Source organism: Arachis ipaensis, chromosome B08 (genome assembly GCF_000816755.2).
Source record: "Arachis ipaensis cultivar K30076 chromosome B08, Araip1.1, whole genome shotgun sequence".
Lineage (NCBI taxonomy): Eukaryota > Viridiplantae > Streptophyta > Magnoliopsida > Fabales > Fabaceae > Arachis > Arachis ipaensis.
In genome coordinates this window covers 31989088-32006436 of record NC_029792.2, presented here as the reverse complement: position 1 = coordinate 32006436, position 17349 = coordinate 31989088, and the positions used below count along the sequence as shown (strand labels likewise).

Genomic DNA, 17349 nt, shown 5'->3' with positions numbered 1-17349 from the left:
ATACCTCTCTCTCTCTCTCTCTCTCTCTCTCTCTCTCTCTCTCTCGTGAACCAGCGATAGCAGCAACGACTTTTCTCTCCTGAGTCTTCTTTGTCGCATCCCTAAACCCTCACTTTTTGTGTTGGGTATTATTGGGATTCGAGTGTGGCTTTATGTTGGGTGTTGGAGTTGTGTTGAGCAAGGGGTTCAAGTAGAAAGAATTAAGGGTAGTCGGTGGTTGATGAGCGGATATTTTATACGATTTTTGGTATCATTTTCATATAGTTTTCATTATGTTTTGTTTAAGTTTTATTAAGTTTTCATAGGTTTTAGTGCAAAATTCACATTTTTGGATTCTACTTTGAGTTTGTGTGTTTATGGTGATTTCAGGTCTTTTCTGGTTGAAATTGAGAAGCTTGAGCAAAAGTCTGATTCAGAAGCAAAGAAAGGACTACAGATGTTGTCAGGATCTGATCTGTGCACTCAAAGGAGCTTTTCTGGAGCTACAGAGATCCAAATGGCACGTTCTCAACGGCTATGGAAAGCTAACATCCAAGGCTCTCTAGATATATTTAATAGTCTATACTTTGCTTTGGAAATGAAGGCCCAAAATTAGCGTTCAACGCCAGCCACCAGCCCTAGTCCTGGCGTCCAGCGCCCACAGAGGAGCAGCTGGCATCCAACGCCCAAAAGGGAGCCTAGGGGTGGCGTTCAATGCCCCTAAGGGATACTAGCTCATGGGAAACACTCAAGCTCAGCTCAAACACTCACCAAGTGGGCCCCAGAAGTGGATTTTCACACTACAAGACTAGTTTATCTTATTTCTGTAATTCCTAGTTAGCAGATTAGTATATGTATATACAAGAGTTCACCCTTGTTAGAGAACACTTTCCCACTTTTACATTTCCCATTGTATTTTCGAACAGCATGAGTCACTAACCTCCTAAGGTTAAGGTTAGGAGCTCTGCTGAGTTTCATGGATCAATAATATTACTGTTTTCATTCAATATATATAATTCTATTCTCTTATGAATTCTCATTCTTCATATCATGAAGTGAGGGTGACCCGTGACAATCACCCTTATTCTACATGGGTTCCATGTGATTTCTGACCCGGATAGCGTTGAACTAAAGCTAGAGATTGCATTGTGGATTCTAATAGAGCATCTGAGCAAATTTGAATATGTGACATATAATCCCATTGATTATGGGTGCGTGAAGTTTCTGTGGCATTAAGGCTAGAGTCAGAGAAGCAGCACTTTCTGATCCGAAAGATCTGCCTTGTCTGTGGCACCATGAATAGGATCGTGAAGGGGAGTGGACTACGTAGAGCTTTATCTTCTGCTACAGTGAGAAACCTAGAAGTGGCTTGATGAGAGGACATGAGTCATCTCAACGTGGTGGATTGTTGCAGTAGAGGAGGTTAACTTTATAAGAGGACATGAGTTAATCACTTACGGCTGCCATTGAAGGAATCAGAAGGTTATTGAAGAAGACAGTAAGAAAAGTTAATCCGAAAAGACAAAGCATCTTTGAAACCTCAACCATTCTATCACCATTGAATTTCCATCTACCTAGTAACGTTCTATTTATCCGTTTTATATGCTTTTCATGACAAACTATAATTTCTATCCACCTAACTAAGATCTGCAAGGTATCCACTGCTTGCTCAAACCAACAATCTCTGTGGGATCGACCCTGACTCACCTCTGGTATTACTTGGACGACCCGGTATACTTGCTGGTTTATCTGTGCAAATTCTGCGGAGCCAGTTTCGTGCACCAAGTTTTTGGCGCCGTTGCTGGGGATTGTTCAGATTTGACAAACTACCGGATTATCTTTTTGCTTAGATTATGTAATTTTTAATTTTGTTTGAGTCTTTTGTTTTCTTTTTTCGAAAAAATAAAAAATTTTTCAAAAAAATCCTTGCTTTTCTTTTTTATCTTTATCTTTTTGTTTGCGTTTTTGTTTTTGTTCTTGTTAAAGTTTCGAATTTTCTTGGTGTTCTTTTCGAAAATTAAAAAAAAAAAGTGTCTTTTGCTTGAGTCTAGTGTCAATTCTTAAGTTTGGTGTCCTTTGTGTGTTCTTTGTTTCCTTTGAATTTTTGAAATTTTTCTTAGTGTTCTTTCTTGGTGTTCAAGTTGTTCTTGTCTCTTTTCTTATTTTGATCTTAAAAGTTTTAAGTTTGGTGTCTTTTGGTATTTTTCTTTTTAAGTTTTCGAAAATTTAGAGTCTTAGATCTAAAAATTTTAAGTTTGGTGTCTTTTGGTTGTTTTTCCCTTTCTTCATTAATTCAAAAAAAATAAAAAATATCCCTTCTATCTTTATTTCAAAAATATTTTCGAAATTCCAAAAAAAAAAAGATTTCAAATTTTAATTTCAAATTATTATCTTATCTTATCTTGATTTCAAATTTCAAATTTCAAATATTATCTTTTTAAAATCTTTTCAAATATTTTCTTTTAATTTGATTCTATCTTATCTTATCTTTCTTTTAAAATTTAAAATTCAAAACTTTTCAAATATTTATCTTATCTTTTGTTATCTTCCATTAAATTTCAAATAATTATCTTATCTTATCTTAAATTTAAATTTCAAAATCAAATCTTTTCAAAAACTAAATCTTTTTCAAATCCTTATCTTATCTTGTTTCCAATTCAAAATTCAAAATTTAAATTTCAAATTTCAAAATCAAATATTTTTGAAATTTTTTTATCTTATCTTATTTTCAAATCTTTCTTAATTAGTTACTTGTTTTCTCTTTCTTCTTTTTCAAAACTTCCTAACTAATTCCTCTCTCTTCTATTTTCGAAAACTTCTCTTCCCTTTCTCTCTTTTCTTTTTCTAAATTCATCATTCAAATTTCAAATCTTTTTAGTTAATTAGCTTTTATTTTCAAATTTAATTAGTAAATAAAATAAAAACAAAAATAATTTAATTCTAGTTTTTCTTTTTACTTCTTAACATCCAATCTCTCCTACCTCTCTTCACCATAAACCCAAATGGGAATGAACAGTTTAGAAGAACTTTGGGGTCCTACATACTCCTGACTTCTATGGGAGAAGTATTAGTATACCTCCCATTAGAGCAAGTAATTTTGAGCTAAATCCTCAACTCATTATTCTGGAATAGCAAAACTGCCAGTACTCTGGACTTCCAGAGGAAGAACCTACTGAGTTTCTGGCAAACTTTTTACAAATTTCTGACACAGTACACACTGAGGGGGTAGATCAGGATGTCTACAGATTGCTACTCTTTTCCTTTTCTGTAAGAGATCAAGCAAAGAGGTGGTTAGATAACCAACCCAAATCTAGCTTGAAAACATGGAAGTAGCTAGTAGACAAGTTTCTGAATCAATACTTTCCCCCAAGGAAATTGACCCAGTTAAGGCTGGATATCCAAAGCTTCAAGCAAGAGAATAATGAATCTCTTCATGATGCCTGGGGGAGATATAGAAGAATGCTGAGGAAATGCTCCACTGAAATATTTTCAAAATGGGTGCAGTTAGACATCTTTTATTTTGGCCTTACAGATATGGCTAGAATGTCTTTAGACCACTTTGCTGGTGGGTCTATACATATGAGAAAAATAATTGAAGAGGCTCACAAACTTATTGAGACAGTTTCCATGAACCATCATCTGTACTCGGTTGATGAGACTTCCATAAAAGGAGAGGTTAAGGCAGTATCTGCTGAATCTAACCCTCCAGAATAAGATGGCCCATTGACTCAACAGCTACACGCCCTTGCACAGTAGCTGTTGGAGTTGCAAGAGGCTTTGCGAGAAACTCAAGCTTCTAACAGGAATGTAGAAGCCCAGCTGAGTCACACAAGGCAGCACTTATCTAAGCAGATAAGAGATGAATGTCAGGCAATCCAACTGAGGAGTGGAAAAAGATTGAACACCCTACCTCAGAGCAACAGGAAACCAGAAGAAGAAAAGCTAACAGAAGATAACCAGAATAATGTCCAAAATACCTCTGAGGACATTGCATGTCCAAAGGGGAATGTCATTGGCGTTCAACGCCAAGAAGGGGTGCCCACTCCTGGCGTTGAACACCCAAAATGGGGCAATACACTTGGCATTCAACGCCAAGAAGGGATACCCACCTTTGGCATTGAATGCCCACAAGGGAATAGTGTTCCTGGCGTTGAACGTCAGGAAGGGGGCAGCAAGGGCGTTGAACGCCCAACCAGGGATGGTCAGACACATGCAAATGCTGATAAAACCCTTCCTAAGCAAGCTGCTAACTCTCCTTCCAATTCTGTAGGCATTCGACCTACATCAACTAAGGTTTATGAGTATAGGGCCAAGATGCCATATCCTCAAAAGCTCTGCCAAGCGAAAAAAGATAAACAGTTTACCCGTTTTGCAGATTATCTCAAGACACTGGAGATCAAGATCCCTTTTGTAGAGGCTTTTAAGAAGATACCTTCTTATGCTAAGTTCATGAAAGACATCTTAAGTCATAAGAAGAATTGGAGAGAGGCAGAAACAGTCCTCCTCACGGAAGAATGCAGTACAGTGATTCAAAAGGGCTTACCAGAGAAACTCAAGGATCCTGGGAGCTTTATGATACCCTGCACCTTAGGAGATGCCTGCACAAAGACAGCCCTATGTGACCTAGGAGCAAGTATTAACTTAATACCTGCATTATTAATAAAGAAACTCTGTTTAACTTATGAAGTTAAACTAACCCGCATATGTCTTCAACTTGCTGATGGCTCTGTTAAGCTTCCATCAGGTGTGATTGAGGACATGATTGTTAGGGTTGGACCCTTTGCTTTCCCCACAGACTTTGTGGTGCTGGAAATGGATGAGCGCAAGAGTGTAACCATCATTCTAGGAAGACCCTTCCTAGCTACAGGACGGACCCTCATTGATGTTCAGAAAAGGGAAGTGACCCTGAGAGTTAATGAGGACGAGTTCGTACTAAATGCTGTCAAAGGCATGCAGCATCCAGACACTCCAGAGGAATGCATGAGTGTTAACATCATTGATTCCCTGGTAGAAGAAGTGAATGTGGTTGAAGAACTCGAGGAAGAGCTTAATGACATCTTTTATGATGCTCAGCCTGATTTATAAGATCCTTTGAAAACTCCTAAGGAGGAAGATAAGCCTCCTAAACTCGAGCTCAAGCCATTACCATCTTCTTTGAAATATGAATTTTTTGGAGATGGGAATACTTATCCTGTGATTATAAGCTCTGACTTAGAGCCACAGGAAGAAAAGGCACTAATCCAAGTGCTAAAGACACACAAGACAGCTCTTGGGTGGACAATAAGTGACCTTAAGGGCATTAGCCCAACCCGATGCATGCAAAAGATTCTGTTGGAGAATGATGCCAAACCAGTGGTACAACCACAAAGGTGATAAACTCCAATTTTGTGGTTTATATTGTGTAAAATTTGGGGGTTTTGTCAATATTTTTCACACTTATTCACAAGAAATGCATGGTTTTGTGTTCTCTTCCTAATATTGCTCCATGATGAAAAACATGCTTCTTTTGCCTTAAAATTGCTATATTTTGATCCTCTTTTATTACCATTCGATGCCGTGACGTGTTTGTTGAGTGATTTCAGAATTTATAGGGCAAGAATGGCCTAGAAGAGAGAAAGAAATCATGCACAAGAGGAAGGAACATGAAGATTTGGATTTTGGGAACTTCAGGATGGGCGCGCACGCGCACCTCGCGAGCACGCGTGGATGAGGACAGCTGGAAGTGGCGCGCAAAGATGGACGCATCCGCGCAGATTAGGAAAATCTACACCGGCGCGCACGCACGCATGGCGCGTACGCGCGGAAAGCTGCACGTGACCTCATTAAAGGAAATCGTGCCTGGCGATTTCTGAGGCTCAAGAGGCCCAAATTCAAGCTGGTTCTGCATGAAAAAGACCCAAGGATGCTAGGAGGAAAGGGGATGATCAATCATTTTTACACTTAGACACAATTTCTAGCTAGTTTTTGGTTTTCTTTTGTTCTTCTAGGGAGAGAAACCCTTGTTCCTCTCTAGATCTAGTTTGCATTGATCTTCCCTTATTGAATTCTGAATTGGATCTTGTTAATTACTAGTTTTGATTGCTTAATTTGAATTCCTTAGTATAATTTTGTTTAGATCTTGTGTTAGATTTATGTTTTCTTGTCAATTGTCATTTTATACCCATTTCATGAATCTTGTGAATCTTGAATTGCTAATGTTACATTGATGATTTTCATGGTTAATTGTGTTGTTTGATTGATTGTGTGTTGATAATTGTTAGTGGGTACTTGTTAATTTCAATTTAATTGCATTTTGGAAATGTCTTTTAGTAATGCTTACCATGTGTTTGATGAAATGTTTCCTTTGATTATGGAGTAGTTTTCTTTACTCTTGGCATAAGCTAAGGGAATTGAGTGACCTTGAGTCATTGGGTCTCATTGAATTGGTGATTTGAGAACCCTAGGTGATCAATTTGATACCCATGACACTAACCCACTACTAATCTAATTAGTAGATAGGTTGGGACTTGTGGGTTGATGTGATCAAACCTATTTAACGTACTTCAAGCCTAGGAGTAGACAATACGTACTTAAGGCTTTTGAGAGTAGACTTAATGGGTTGGTACCTCATAATTGTCAATGTTTGATATGGAGACAAGGATGGCGATCTCAATTCCCATGCTTAGCCAAGAGTTGCTTTTATCATTCATATTTGAAAACCCAAAATTCCTAATTGCTTTGCCTTAGCTATAGCATTTGTTTAGCTTTAGAATAGACTTATACTGGATGCTATTTTATTAGTTTAGAATTGCTCACATTTTGCTTTAGTTATTTGAATTAGTTTCTTGCACTTTAAGATTGCTTGCTTGTTAAGATTCCTAGTTTAATTTCTTGCTCATGACTTGCAACCCCGGAATTCTAACCAATATTGATGCACATGTTTTCCCATTCTTTGTAAGACGACCCGAGGTTTGAATACTTCGGTTAATTTTATTGGGGTTGAACTTGTGACAACCAATTCCTTCTAAATTTGATTCGTGGATTATTTGTCGGTTGAGGACTATACTTGCAACGCGAAAATTCTTGTGAAATTCCTTATCGACGGTATCCGTGATCCAATCAAATTTTTGGTGCCATTGCTGGGGAATGGTTGCAACATATGCCTTGATATTGGTTATGTGAATATGTGAATATTGTATATGGTTTCCTTTCTTTCAGTACCTAGCTATAGTTTAGATTTCTTTTGTATGTGTGCTATGACTCCCAAGTTTGATGACTCGGTCTCAACCGAATTCTAGCTTAGCCGAGTTTGACCCTGAGATTGAAAGAACCTTATTACACACTCGGCAAGCTAGACGGCGGTTGGACTATACGGCTAGTACTTCGGCCTCTCTTGAGGAACATACCGAATCACTAGACTGTACCGAGAGTGACTTGGAGTCCGCTACCTCCTATTCTTCTGTTGGCACTACTAATACATCTTTGCATCCTACAGGTGAGCCATACATGGCAGAGCCACGTCGGATCACTTTGCATGAGCAAGGAGCTCCGGATATCATACTTCAACCTTTGCAAGCAAGGTATCCCAACCTTGATCCAAACTTTGAGTTGAAGAGTAGCTTGATAAATCTACTTCCTAAGTATCATGGGTTGCCGGGTCAAGACCCCATCCGACATCTAAGAGATTTTCAAGTTGCTTGTTCTACGGCTCGAAGGCATGGAGCCGATGAGTTGGCTATTATGGTTTTTGCCTTCCCTTTCTCTCTTGAAGGGCAAGCAAAGATGTGGTTTTATTCACAATCGGATGAGATTGTGACCAATTGGGATTTCTTGAGAAGAGAGTTTCTAGATAAATTCTTCCAACCGGAGAAGACCGACTACATCCGGAAGAAGATTTCGGGTATAATGCAAAAGGACCAGGAGAGTTTGTATGAGTATTGGACTCGGTTCAAGAGGCTATTGGAATCTTGTCCACACCATGGATTGAACACTCACTTGCTCATTAGTTACTTCACCGGAGGTCTCTGTGTGGAAGATAGAAGATTGCTCACCGCTTCTAGTGGCGGTTCCCTTTCAAAGAACAAGATGGAAGGAGAAGCTTGGAAATTGATAAATGATGTTGCCGAGACTACACAACATATAAGGGTGAGAAGTAATCCTCTCAAGGGTGTGGTAGAACCATCCCCTTCCGAAGCAAGCTTAACCAAGGCGCTTGGGGACATGACTACTATCCTCACGCAAATACAAAAAGATCAAAAGGAATACTACTCCATCCAAGCCATCCAAGCCCCACCTCAAGTTGCTCAACTTGAAGGCCCTCCTAGAATTTGTGGTTTGTGCTCTAGCACCACACATTACACCGATTAATGACATCAAATTCAAGAAGAGCATGCCTTTGTTGTGGCCAATGTGAATTATAACAACCGTCCGCCCTATCCTTCTCAAGGCCAAAACAACTACTTTCATGGTAGTAATCAAAATCAAGGGTGGAGGGATAATGCACAAGGGAGCAATCAAAACCAAAGATGGAATAACTCTTCTTCTCATTACAACAACAACCAATCTTCATCTCAATACCACAACAACAACAACAATAACCAAGCCAACCAAAATCACCATAACCAAAACCAAAACAACTACACCAAGCACCAAGCACCAAGCACCACACCATAGACAACAATCTAATCGATCCTCTTCATCTTCCACCAATCAAGTTGATGAGCTTAGAGCCGCTGTGGATAAACAGGACGAGGGCTATAAGGCTCAATTTGAGGCCATGAGTGCTCAATTGGCCAATATCACCGACATGATTTCGAAGATGTCCATGTCCTCCTCCAACAACATCAACCAACCCTCAAGCTCTTCTAACCTTCCATCCCAACCCATTCCAAACCCCAAGGGCGGTCTTAACACCATTACTCTACGATCAGGGACTACATTGGAGGAGATACCGCCTAGGGTCATGGGAGATATTCATGAAGAAGAGGAGGTAGACAAAAGGCATGAGGAAGAAGGAGTAAGCCTTAAGGAACCCAAGAGGAAAGCTATAGTGGATGAGTCCATTCCTATCCCATTCCCTTGATTGGTAAAGAAAGAAAAGAAGACTCCGGAATTTGATTTGAACATGCTTCAAGTGTTCAAGAAAGTTGAGGTAACCATACCACTTCTTGATGCTATCCAACAAATTCCGAAGTATGCAAAATTTCTAAAAGACTTGTGTACACACAAGGATAGGATAGGAGAGTTGGAGATATTATCCTTGGGAAGTTCAATTTCTTCCTTGATGGAGCCTATTCCAAAGAAATGTGGTGACCCTGGACCTTGTTTGGTGTCTTGTTGTATTGGCGGGCGTACTTTTCATGACTGTATGTGTGATCTAGGAGCTTGCGTAAGCATCATACCACTTTCTATCTTTGTGCGGTTGAATTTAGCTCCATTAAAGAAGTCGGCGGCGAAGTTTTTCTTAGCCGATAAGAGTGTGATCACTGTGATGGGAATAGCAGAAGATGTACTTGTGGCAATCAAGGACTTGGTCTTTCCAGTTAACTTTTACATCCTTAAAATGCCTCCAACAGAAAATAGAAGCTCATTCTCCGTTCTACTTGGTAGACCCTTCCTTAAGACCTCTAAATTCAAGTTAGATGCCTTCACCGGCACATATTCCTTTGAGGTTGGAGATAAGACTATCAAGTTCAATTTGGAAGAAGCCATGAAGCATCCTCCCGAAGAGCATTCTGTTCTCCGATGTGATGTAATGAATGAAGTGGTAGCGGAAGTGTAAGAAGAAAACCACAACAAGTTATGCTACCCTATTGTTGAAGAGACGAATGACCAAGAGGATGAACAAGAGAAAGTTGTTGAAAGTGAACTCTGTGAGCTTGATGAAAAGGAACCTTAGCTTGAGGCAAAGAGTGAATTGAAGCCTCTTCCATCTCATTTGAAGTATGCTTTCTTAGAGGACAACCAAAAGTTTCCGGTCATTATTGCTAGTGAGCTTTCTAGTGAAGAAGAAAAAAAGCTCCTAAATGTTCTAAGAAAGTACAAGAAGGCAATTGGGTGGAGCCTAGATGATATTGTGGGGATTGACCCCCGCAAGTGCATGCATCGTATATTTCTCCAAGAGGGAGCCAGGCCGGTTAGGCAACCGCAAAGGAGGCTCAACCCAACCATCCTTGATGTGGTAAAGAAGGAGGTCACTAAGCTACTTGATGCGGGTATCATATACCCAATTTCTGACAGTGAGTGGGTGAGCCCGGTCCAGGTTGTTCCCAAGAAATCAGGCATCACTGCGGTTAAAAAGAATGATGGTGAAGTGGTCACCAAGAGAGTACAAAATGCATGGCGAGCGTGCATCGATTATAGAAGATTGAATGCCGCTACAAGGAAGGACCACTATATTTTACCCTTTATCGATTAGATGTTGGACCGTTTGGCGGGTAAATCACATTATTGCTTTCTTGATGGATTCACTGGTTACTTCCAGATTCACATTTCTCCTGAAGATCAGGAAAAGACAACATTTACTTGCCCTTTTGGCACCTTTGCCTAGAAAAGGATGCCATTTGGACTATGTAATGCACCTGCTACCTTTCAGCGGTGTATGACCAGTGTCTTTTCCGATCTAATGGAGAATTGTCTGAAAGTCTTTATGGATGACTTCAGTGTTTATGGAACTTCATTTGATTGTTGCTTAGAGAACTTGGCCAAGGTCTTAGCTAGATGTGTTGACACTAACCTTGTCTTGAATTTTGAAAAATGCACTTTATAGTAAGACAAGGCATAGTGTTAGGACATGTGGTATCTAGTGAAGGCATTTCTGTAGACCCGGCCAAGGTCGATGTCATCACCACTTTACCTCACCCCTCATCTGTGAGGGAGGTCCGCTCATTTTTGGGACATGCAGGATTCTACAGGCGCTTTATCAAAGATTTCAGCAAAATTGCTTTGCCATTGTCGCGCCTACTCTAAAAGGATGTGGACTTTGAGTTTGACAGCGCATGTGTGAAAGCGTTTGAAGAGTTAAGGAGAGTTCTCACCACAGCACCGATTGTGCGAGGCCCCAACTAGACGCTGCCATTCGAGATAATGTGTGATGCGTCAAACCATGCTGTAGGTGCCGCGCTTGCACAGCGCGATGGTAAACTCCCTTATGTCATTGGTTACTCTTCTAAAACACTGGATGCAGCACAATCCAACTATACCACTACGGAAAAGGAACTCCTAGCTATTGTTCATACTTTAGATAAATTCAGATCTTATTTGCTAGGGTACAAGATAGTGGTATACACGGATCATGCAGCTTTAAAGTACTTATTGACAAAGAATGAGTCAAAACCTAGACTCATACGTTGGATCTTTCTTTTGCAAGAATTCGACATTGAGATTAGGGACCGGAATGGGTCTCAAAATTTAGTTGCAGATCATTTAAGCCGCCTTGAGAATTTAAAATTTGACCAATTTTCGATCAATGACTCATTCCCATTGGATAGTTTGCATGCTGTGTCGGATAGCTTTCCTTGGTTTGCCCGAATGGCGAACTACTTGGTTGCGAAAATCTTCCCTCCCAACTTTTCTAAAAACCAAAGGGACAAGTTGAGGAGTGACTCCAAATACTACATTTGGAATGACCCTCACTTGTGGAAGAGGGACGTGGACCAAGTAATTCGAAGATGTGTGCCAGAATCTGAAATTCAACCTATTCTTGAAGCTTGCTATTCGTCCGAATGCAGTGGCCACATTGGCCCACAAAGGACAGCTAAAAAGGTGTTGGATTATGGATTCTGGTGGCCAACCTTATTCAAGGATGCTAACCGGTTCTGTGTGTCTTGCCATCAGTGTCAGAAGTCGGGAAACACGTCCCAAAGGGATGAGATGCCTCAGCAACCTATGTTGTTCTGTGAGATATTTGATGTATGGGGTATTGACTTTATGGGATCGTTTCCCAACTCAAGTGGGTATCTATATATTCTGTTAGCGGTTGACTACATGTCAAAGTGGGTAGAATCAATACCTACCCGCCTTGACGACGCCAATACTGTCATTTCTTTTATTAGAAATCACATTATATGCCGCTATGGGTCTCCACGAGCAATCGTGAGCGACCAAGGATCTCACTTTTGTAACAGGAAAGTAGAAGCACTGCTCAAGCGCTATGGGGTATTGCATAAGGTTGCCACTGCTTATCACCCACAGACCAACGGGCAAGCGGAAGTGTCCAACCGGGAGATAAAGAGAATCTTGGAGAAAGTGGTAAATCCACAAAGGAAGGATTAGAGCTTCCGACTAGGAGATGCACTATGGGCGTATAGGATGGCCTACAAGACTCCATTGGGGATGAGTCCCTTCTGAATCGTCTATGGTAAGGCATGCCACCTTCCGGTGGAAATTGAGCATAGAGCCTATTGGGCGGTAAAGCAGTGTAACATGGATTTCACCAAGGCGGGTGTGGCCAGGAAATTACAATTAGAGGAGCTCGAGTGCTTGAGGATGCAGGCATATGAGAATGCCCGGATATACAAGGAGAAGACTAAAGCCTTTCACGATCACCACATCTGAAGGAAGGATTTTCAAGAAGGTAATGAGGTTCTCCTCTACAACTCGAGGCTGCGATTTATGCCTGGCAAACTCCGTTCTAGATGGGAAGGACCCTTCAAGGTGAAGGAGATAAAGCCCTATGGAGTGGTAGAATTGTTTGACCATCAAAGTGACATAACTTTCAAAGTGAATGGACATAGAGTGAAGAAGTACCATGGCTACAAGTCACCAAGAGAAGTGGAAGTGCTCCTACTTGAGGATGCACCAAAGGGAGAGGAAGCTTAAGCGAATGACCGTCCAACTTAAGGACGTTAAAGAAAAGTGCTTGGTGGGAGGCACCCCACGGTGGTAAGATCTTCCTTATGTATACCTTCTTGCTTTTAGCTTTAGATTCTTGTGAATTTTTTGACTTCTTGATGTTGTTGATTGCTTAGGAATGCTAGTTTTATTGTTTTTGTTGGATAACTAGGATATTTAGATAGATTTCATCATTTTGGTATGAATGAATTGTTGAAGTAGAGAGAATGCTATGTTTTAAATAGTGCATGAATTTGTGAGTGTTTTCTTGACTATTAGCTTAAACACCTGCCAAGAATATGTTAGGATAGCCCTTTCTATGTTGCTTAAAAAAAAGGGAGAGGGAAAAAGGGCATCCGCGCACGAGCACACTGTCCGCGCACGCGCCGGTGGCACATTTCTTACTCCTGGGCAACAAACCTAAGAGTCATGCCTACCTTGTGCCCACTTCATGTCAGGCACCCACGCGCCAGCGTGCATGCCGTCTGTGCGCCCCTTGCAACTTGGCCATCGACGCGCAAGCGCACTGTGCGTGCGCGCGCCGATGATGCAATATGAACTCCCTGGTACAAAAACCAGAGAGTTGTGCCATACTTGTGCCTAGTCTGTGCCCGCACTGACGCGTCCGCATATTGCGCGCGTCTGCGCCGGTAGCCAATCCCGTCAGGCATGCATTCGCGCACTGTGCGCGCCCGCGCCGCCTGCGCTGCATTCCACTCTAGTACAAGGAAACCGGGAGTTAGGCCTACTTTGTGCCAACTCTGTGCCAGGAGCCCAACTGACTTCACGTGTACGCACCCTAGACGCCTACGCGTCCCTCACTCAACCCTCACCGACGCGCCAGCGCACTGTGCACTAATGAAGGGATAAATATGGTTTTAAACTGGGAAAAATGTCACTTCATTGTGACTGAAGGGATTGTTCTTGGGCATCAGATTTCGAACAAAGGAATAGAGGTGGATCAAGCTAAGGTGGAGGTAATTAAGCGGTTACCACCACCCACTAATGTCAAGGGAATCAGAAGTTTCTTGGGACATGCAGGATTCTACAGGAGGTTTATTAAAAATTTTCTAAAATCGTTAAACCCCTGTGTAATCTACTGACTACCGACATTCCATTTGTCTTTGACTAAGAGTGTGTGCAGGCCTTTGAGACTCTGAAAGCTAAGCTTATCACTGTGCCTGTCATCTCTGCACCCAACTGGGACTTGCCATTTGAACTGATGTGTAACGCTAGTGACCATGCCATTGGCGCAGTTCTGGGGCAGAGGCATGACAAACTTCTGCATGTCATTTATTATGCTAGCCATTTTCTAAATGACACGCAGAAAAGCTACACTACCACCGAGAAGGAATTACTTGAAGTGGTCTATGCCATTGACAAGTTTCAGTCCTATCTAGTAGGATCTAAGGTCATTATCTACACTGACCATGCTACTCTCAAATATCTATTCACAAAGCAGGATTCTAATGATCATAAGATCTTTAGATGTGAATAAGGATCAATTCCGTCCTAAGGAAGAAAATGAAGATATCCTTGGTCCTGAAGTACCATATCTTAGTGCCATTGGAGTACAAATGTATCTTGCTAATAATACACGTCCCGATATATCATTTTCTGTGAATTTACTAGCAAGGTATAGTTCCTCTCCAACCAGAAGACATTAGAATAGAATTAAACAAATCTTTCGATATATTCGAGGAATGGTTGACATGGGATTGTATTATCCATATGAATCTAAGTCACAATTAGTTGGCTATGCAGATGCTAGATACTTGTCTGATCCACATAAAGGGAGATCTCAAACAGGATATCTGTTCATATATGGTGGTACAGCTATATCATGGAGGTCCATGAAACAGACGATAGCAGCAACCTCCTCTAATCATGTTGAAATACTCGCGATACATGAAGCTAGTCGCAAGTGTTTTTAGCTCAGGAGTTTGATCCAATATATTATGTCATCATGTGGATTGATTGATCAGGAGATAGCTCCAACTGTTCTGTTTGAAGATAATACAGCATGCATTGCTCAACTTAAGGGCGAATATATCAAAGATGATAGAACAAAGTATATTTCTCCCAAATTCTTCTTCACTCATGATCTTCAAAATCAAAGGATAATTGATGTCCAACAGATCCACTCAAGTGATAATCTGGCATATTTATTTACAAAGTCACTCCCAAAATCCTCCTTTGAAATATTGGTACATGAGATTGGGATGTGCCGATTTTGAGACATTAAATGATGTCGACAAGAGGGGGAGATTGTACTCTTTTTTCCTTGGTCAGATTTTTTCCCATTGGGTTTTGCTTGACAAGGTTTTTAATGAGACAGTTCCCATCACAAAGGATAATGTACTCTTTTTCCTTCACTAAAGTTTTTTTCCCATTGGGTTTCTCTTTAGTAAGGTTTTAACGAGGCATAATCCTAAATGGTCATCCAAGGGAGAGTGTTGTGATAAGTGTGAAGTGGATATGAGGTGGATGACCATTTCTCTATGTTATTGAGAATATCAAGAGAGATTGTATAATTAATTAAGTTTGAAAAGGTGACCCCTTATATGTATGTAAATAGGGGTTTGCTCTTAAGGAAGATACACACATGAATAATAAACATCTCTCTCTTTATACAAAAACTTTTCTCCTCTTTCTTTTATATGTTCCTAATATATATAATAGTAGTATACATATAAGTTACTTCTATTATAGTGAGATTATTATATTGGTAAATACTAATACTAGAGTCTTCTATTTATACTCATAGTTATCAGAACCGAACTGGCAATCCACCCGGTCATATGACCGGATCACTGGGTCACTGGTTCAACCGGTGGATCACTGATTCACTCGGTTGACCCGGTCATAATTTAAAAAATATAAAATTATATAAGTGAAATTAGAATTACATATTAAAACTTAAATGCAAGTATTTACAAACATAATAATAATAATCAAATGTTAATTTTTAGACAACTAATGATGCAAAAAGAGATAATAAACTAGTTTCTAGTACAAAATACTTTCTCTATTTAAATAAACATGAGCAAGCAAAAGATAACATAATCGATAATCAAGTCCAAGTGATCTTAAAATCGACATCTATATCTTCATAGGACACTTTTAGAGCATGATAAACATTTTCCTCATTTTGATTTATATCTATATCTTCCATAAGAAACACTGCATTATGATGTTATGCAGAACATCAGAAACAGAGAAAAAAGAGTTTGAAGAGAGAGGTACAAGAAACTAGTGAATTGAATTAACTTCATCTTATTCTTCCATCAATGAATCAATTCTACACACCTCTTAGAGGGATGCAAGAGCTTTATTTATAATAGAGTTGGAAAAGAGAGAAAGATCAAAGATCAGAATAACAAATCCTAACTAACTGTACCAAACTGATTTTGTTGTTGACTAACTCTGTTATTTCTTATCCCTTAACATACAGCAACAAAAGATTTAGCATTTTTTAAGCAACACAACAAGAAGGTTCAGTAACAAATTCAACTTAAGTCAGTTATCCAGAAATAAATTCTACTTCCAGTAACAACCACATTTATGATAGGTTCAGCATCAAATTCAACTTTTACAGCTAACAACAAATTCTACTTCTAGAGTTCTAGCAATAAATTCAGCTATGATAACTATGATAACTTTCAGGCAGCAACAAAAAAAAACAAGAAAATTAAAACAAAAAGAACAGGGGGAACTCACTAACAAATTCAAGGTTCATGATAATCAGTAACAAATTTCAACAACACATTCAACTTTCAGCAACAAATTATTTTGGCACCAAAATCAAAGTGCAGTGATGCAGCAACAAAATTAAAACAGAAAGAACAGGGGAAACTTACCAAATCGGGTTGCACGAATCCCGAAGGAATCTGACGGCGAAGGAGAAGCTTATGGCAAAGGAGAAGCTGACGGCAAGGCTTAAAGCAAGAAGACGACAACGAAGACCAGCCCACTGGGATCCGTTGCCTCTGTTACCGGAGACGAAGAGCGCGGGGAAGGGAGAGATCGAGACCAGGTGCGAGACAGAGACCGTGAGAAGCATGAAGATGACCACCACCACCACCCGAGGGACCAGATGCGGTTCCATCTGCTTCTACCGCCAGTGAAGCGAGCGCAGGGGAACGGGACCGCGATGACAACCAATGTGAGTGGACGAGGTGAGAGATTGAGAGAGTGACGAGGTGAGGCCGTGAGAGACTGAGAGTGACGACTGTCGAGGTGAGGGGAGAGACGAGAGAGGGACTACTGAGTACTGAGTTCCAACGGCCGAACTAGAGACGGAGAGAGCACAGAGACTGGTTGGGTTAGAGGGGTTCTACTCAGACTCTTAGATTTGGCATTTGGGCATAGGGTTTCATCAAAAGGGAAAGGGGAGGGGGGTTATGAAACGACGCCATTTCAGGTATTAGGAAGAAAAAAATAAAACGACACATACCGGGTTAAATTAACCGGCCGGGTCACCGGATTTAACGAAAACCCATCGGGTCAAACTGGGTTCGATCGGGTCTGTTGCACAACCGGTTCAATACGTAGCTTGAC

The 17349-nt window shown here is 40.4% G+C and overlaps 1 long non-coding RNA gene across 1 annotated transcript; it reads right to left on the bottom strand.

Annotated features, from left to right (window-relative positions):
- LOC110265461 lies at window positions 1103–15685 on the bottom strand. Its single transcript, XR_002351604.1, has 3 exons — window positions 15551–15685; window positions 10688–10693; window positions 1103–1113 (listed from the first exon to the last, which is right to left on the bottom strand). It is a non-coding gene; the product is annotated as an uncharacterized LOC110265461 (long non-coding RNA).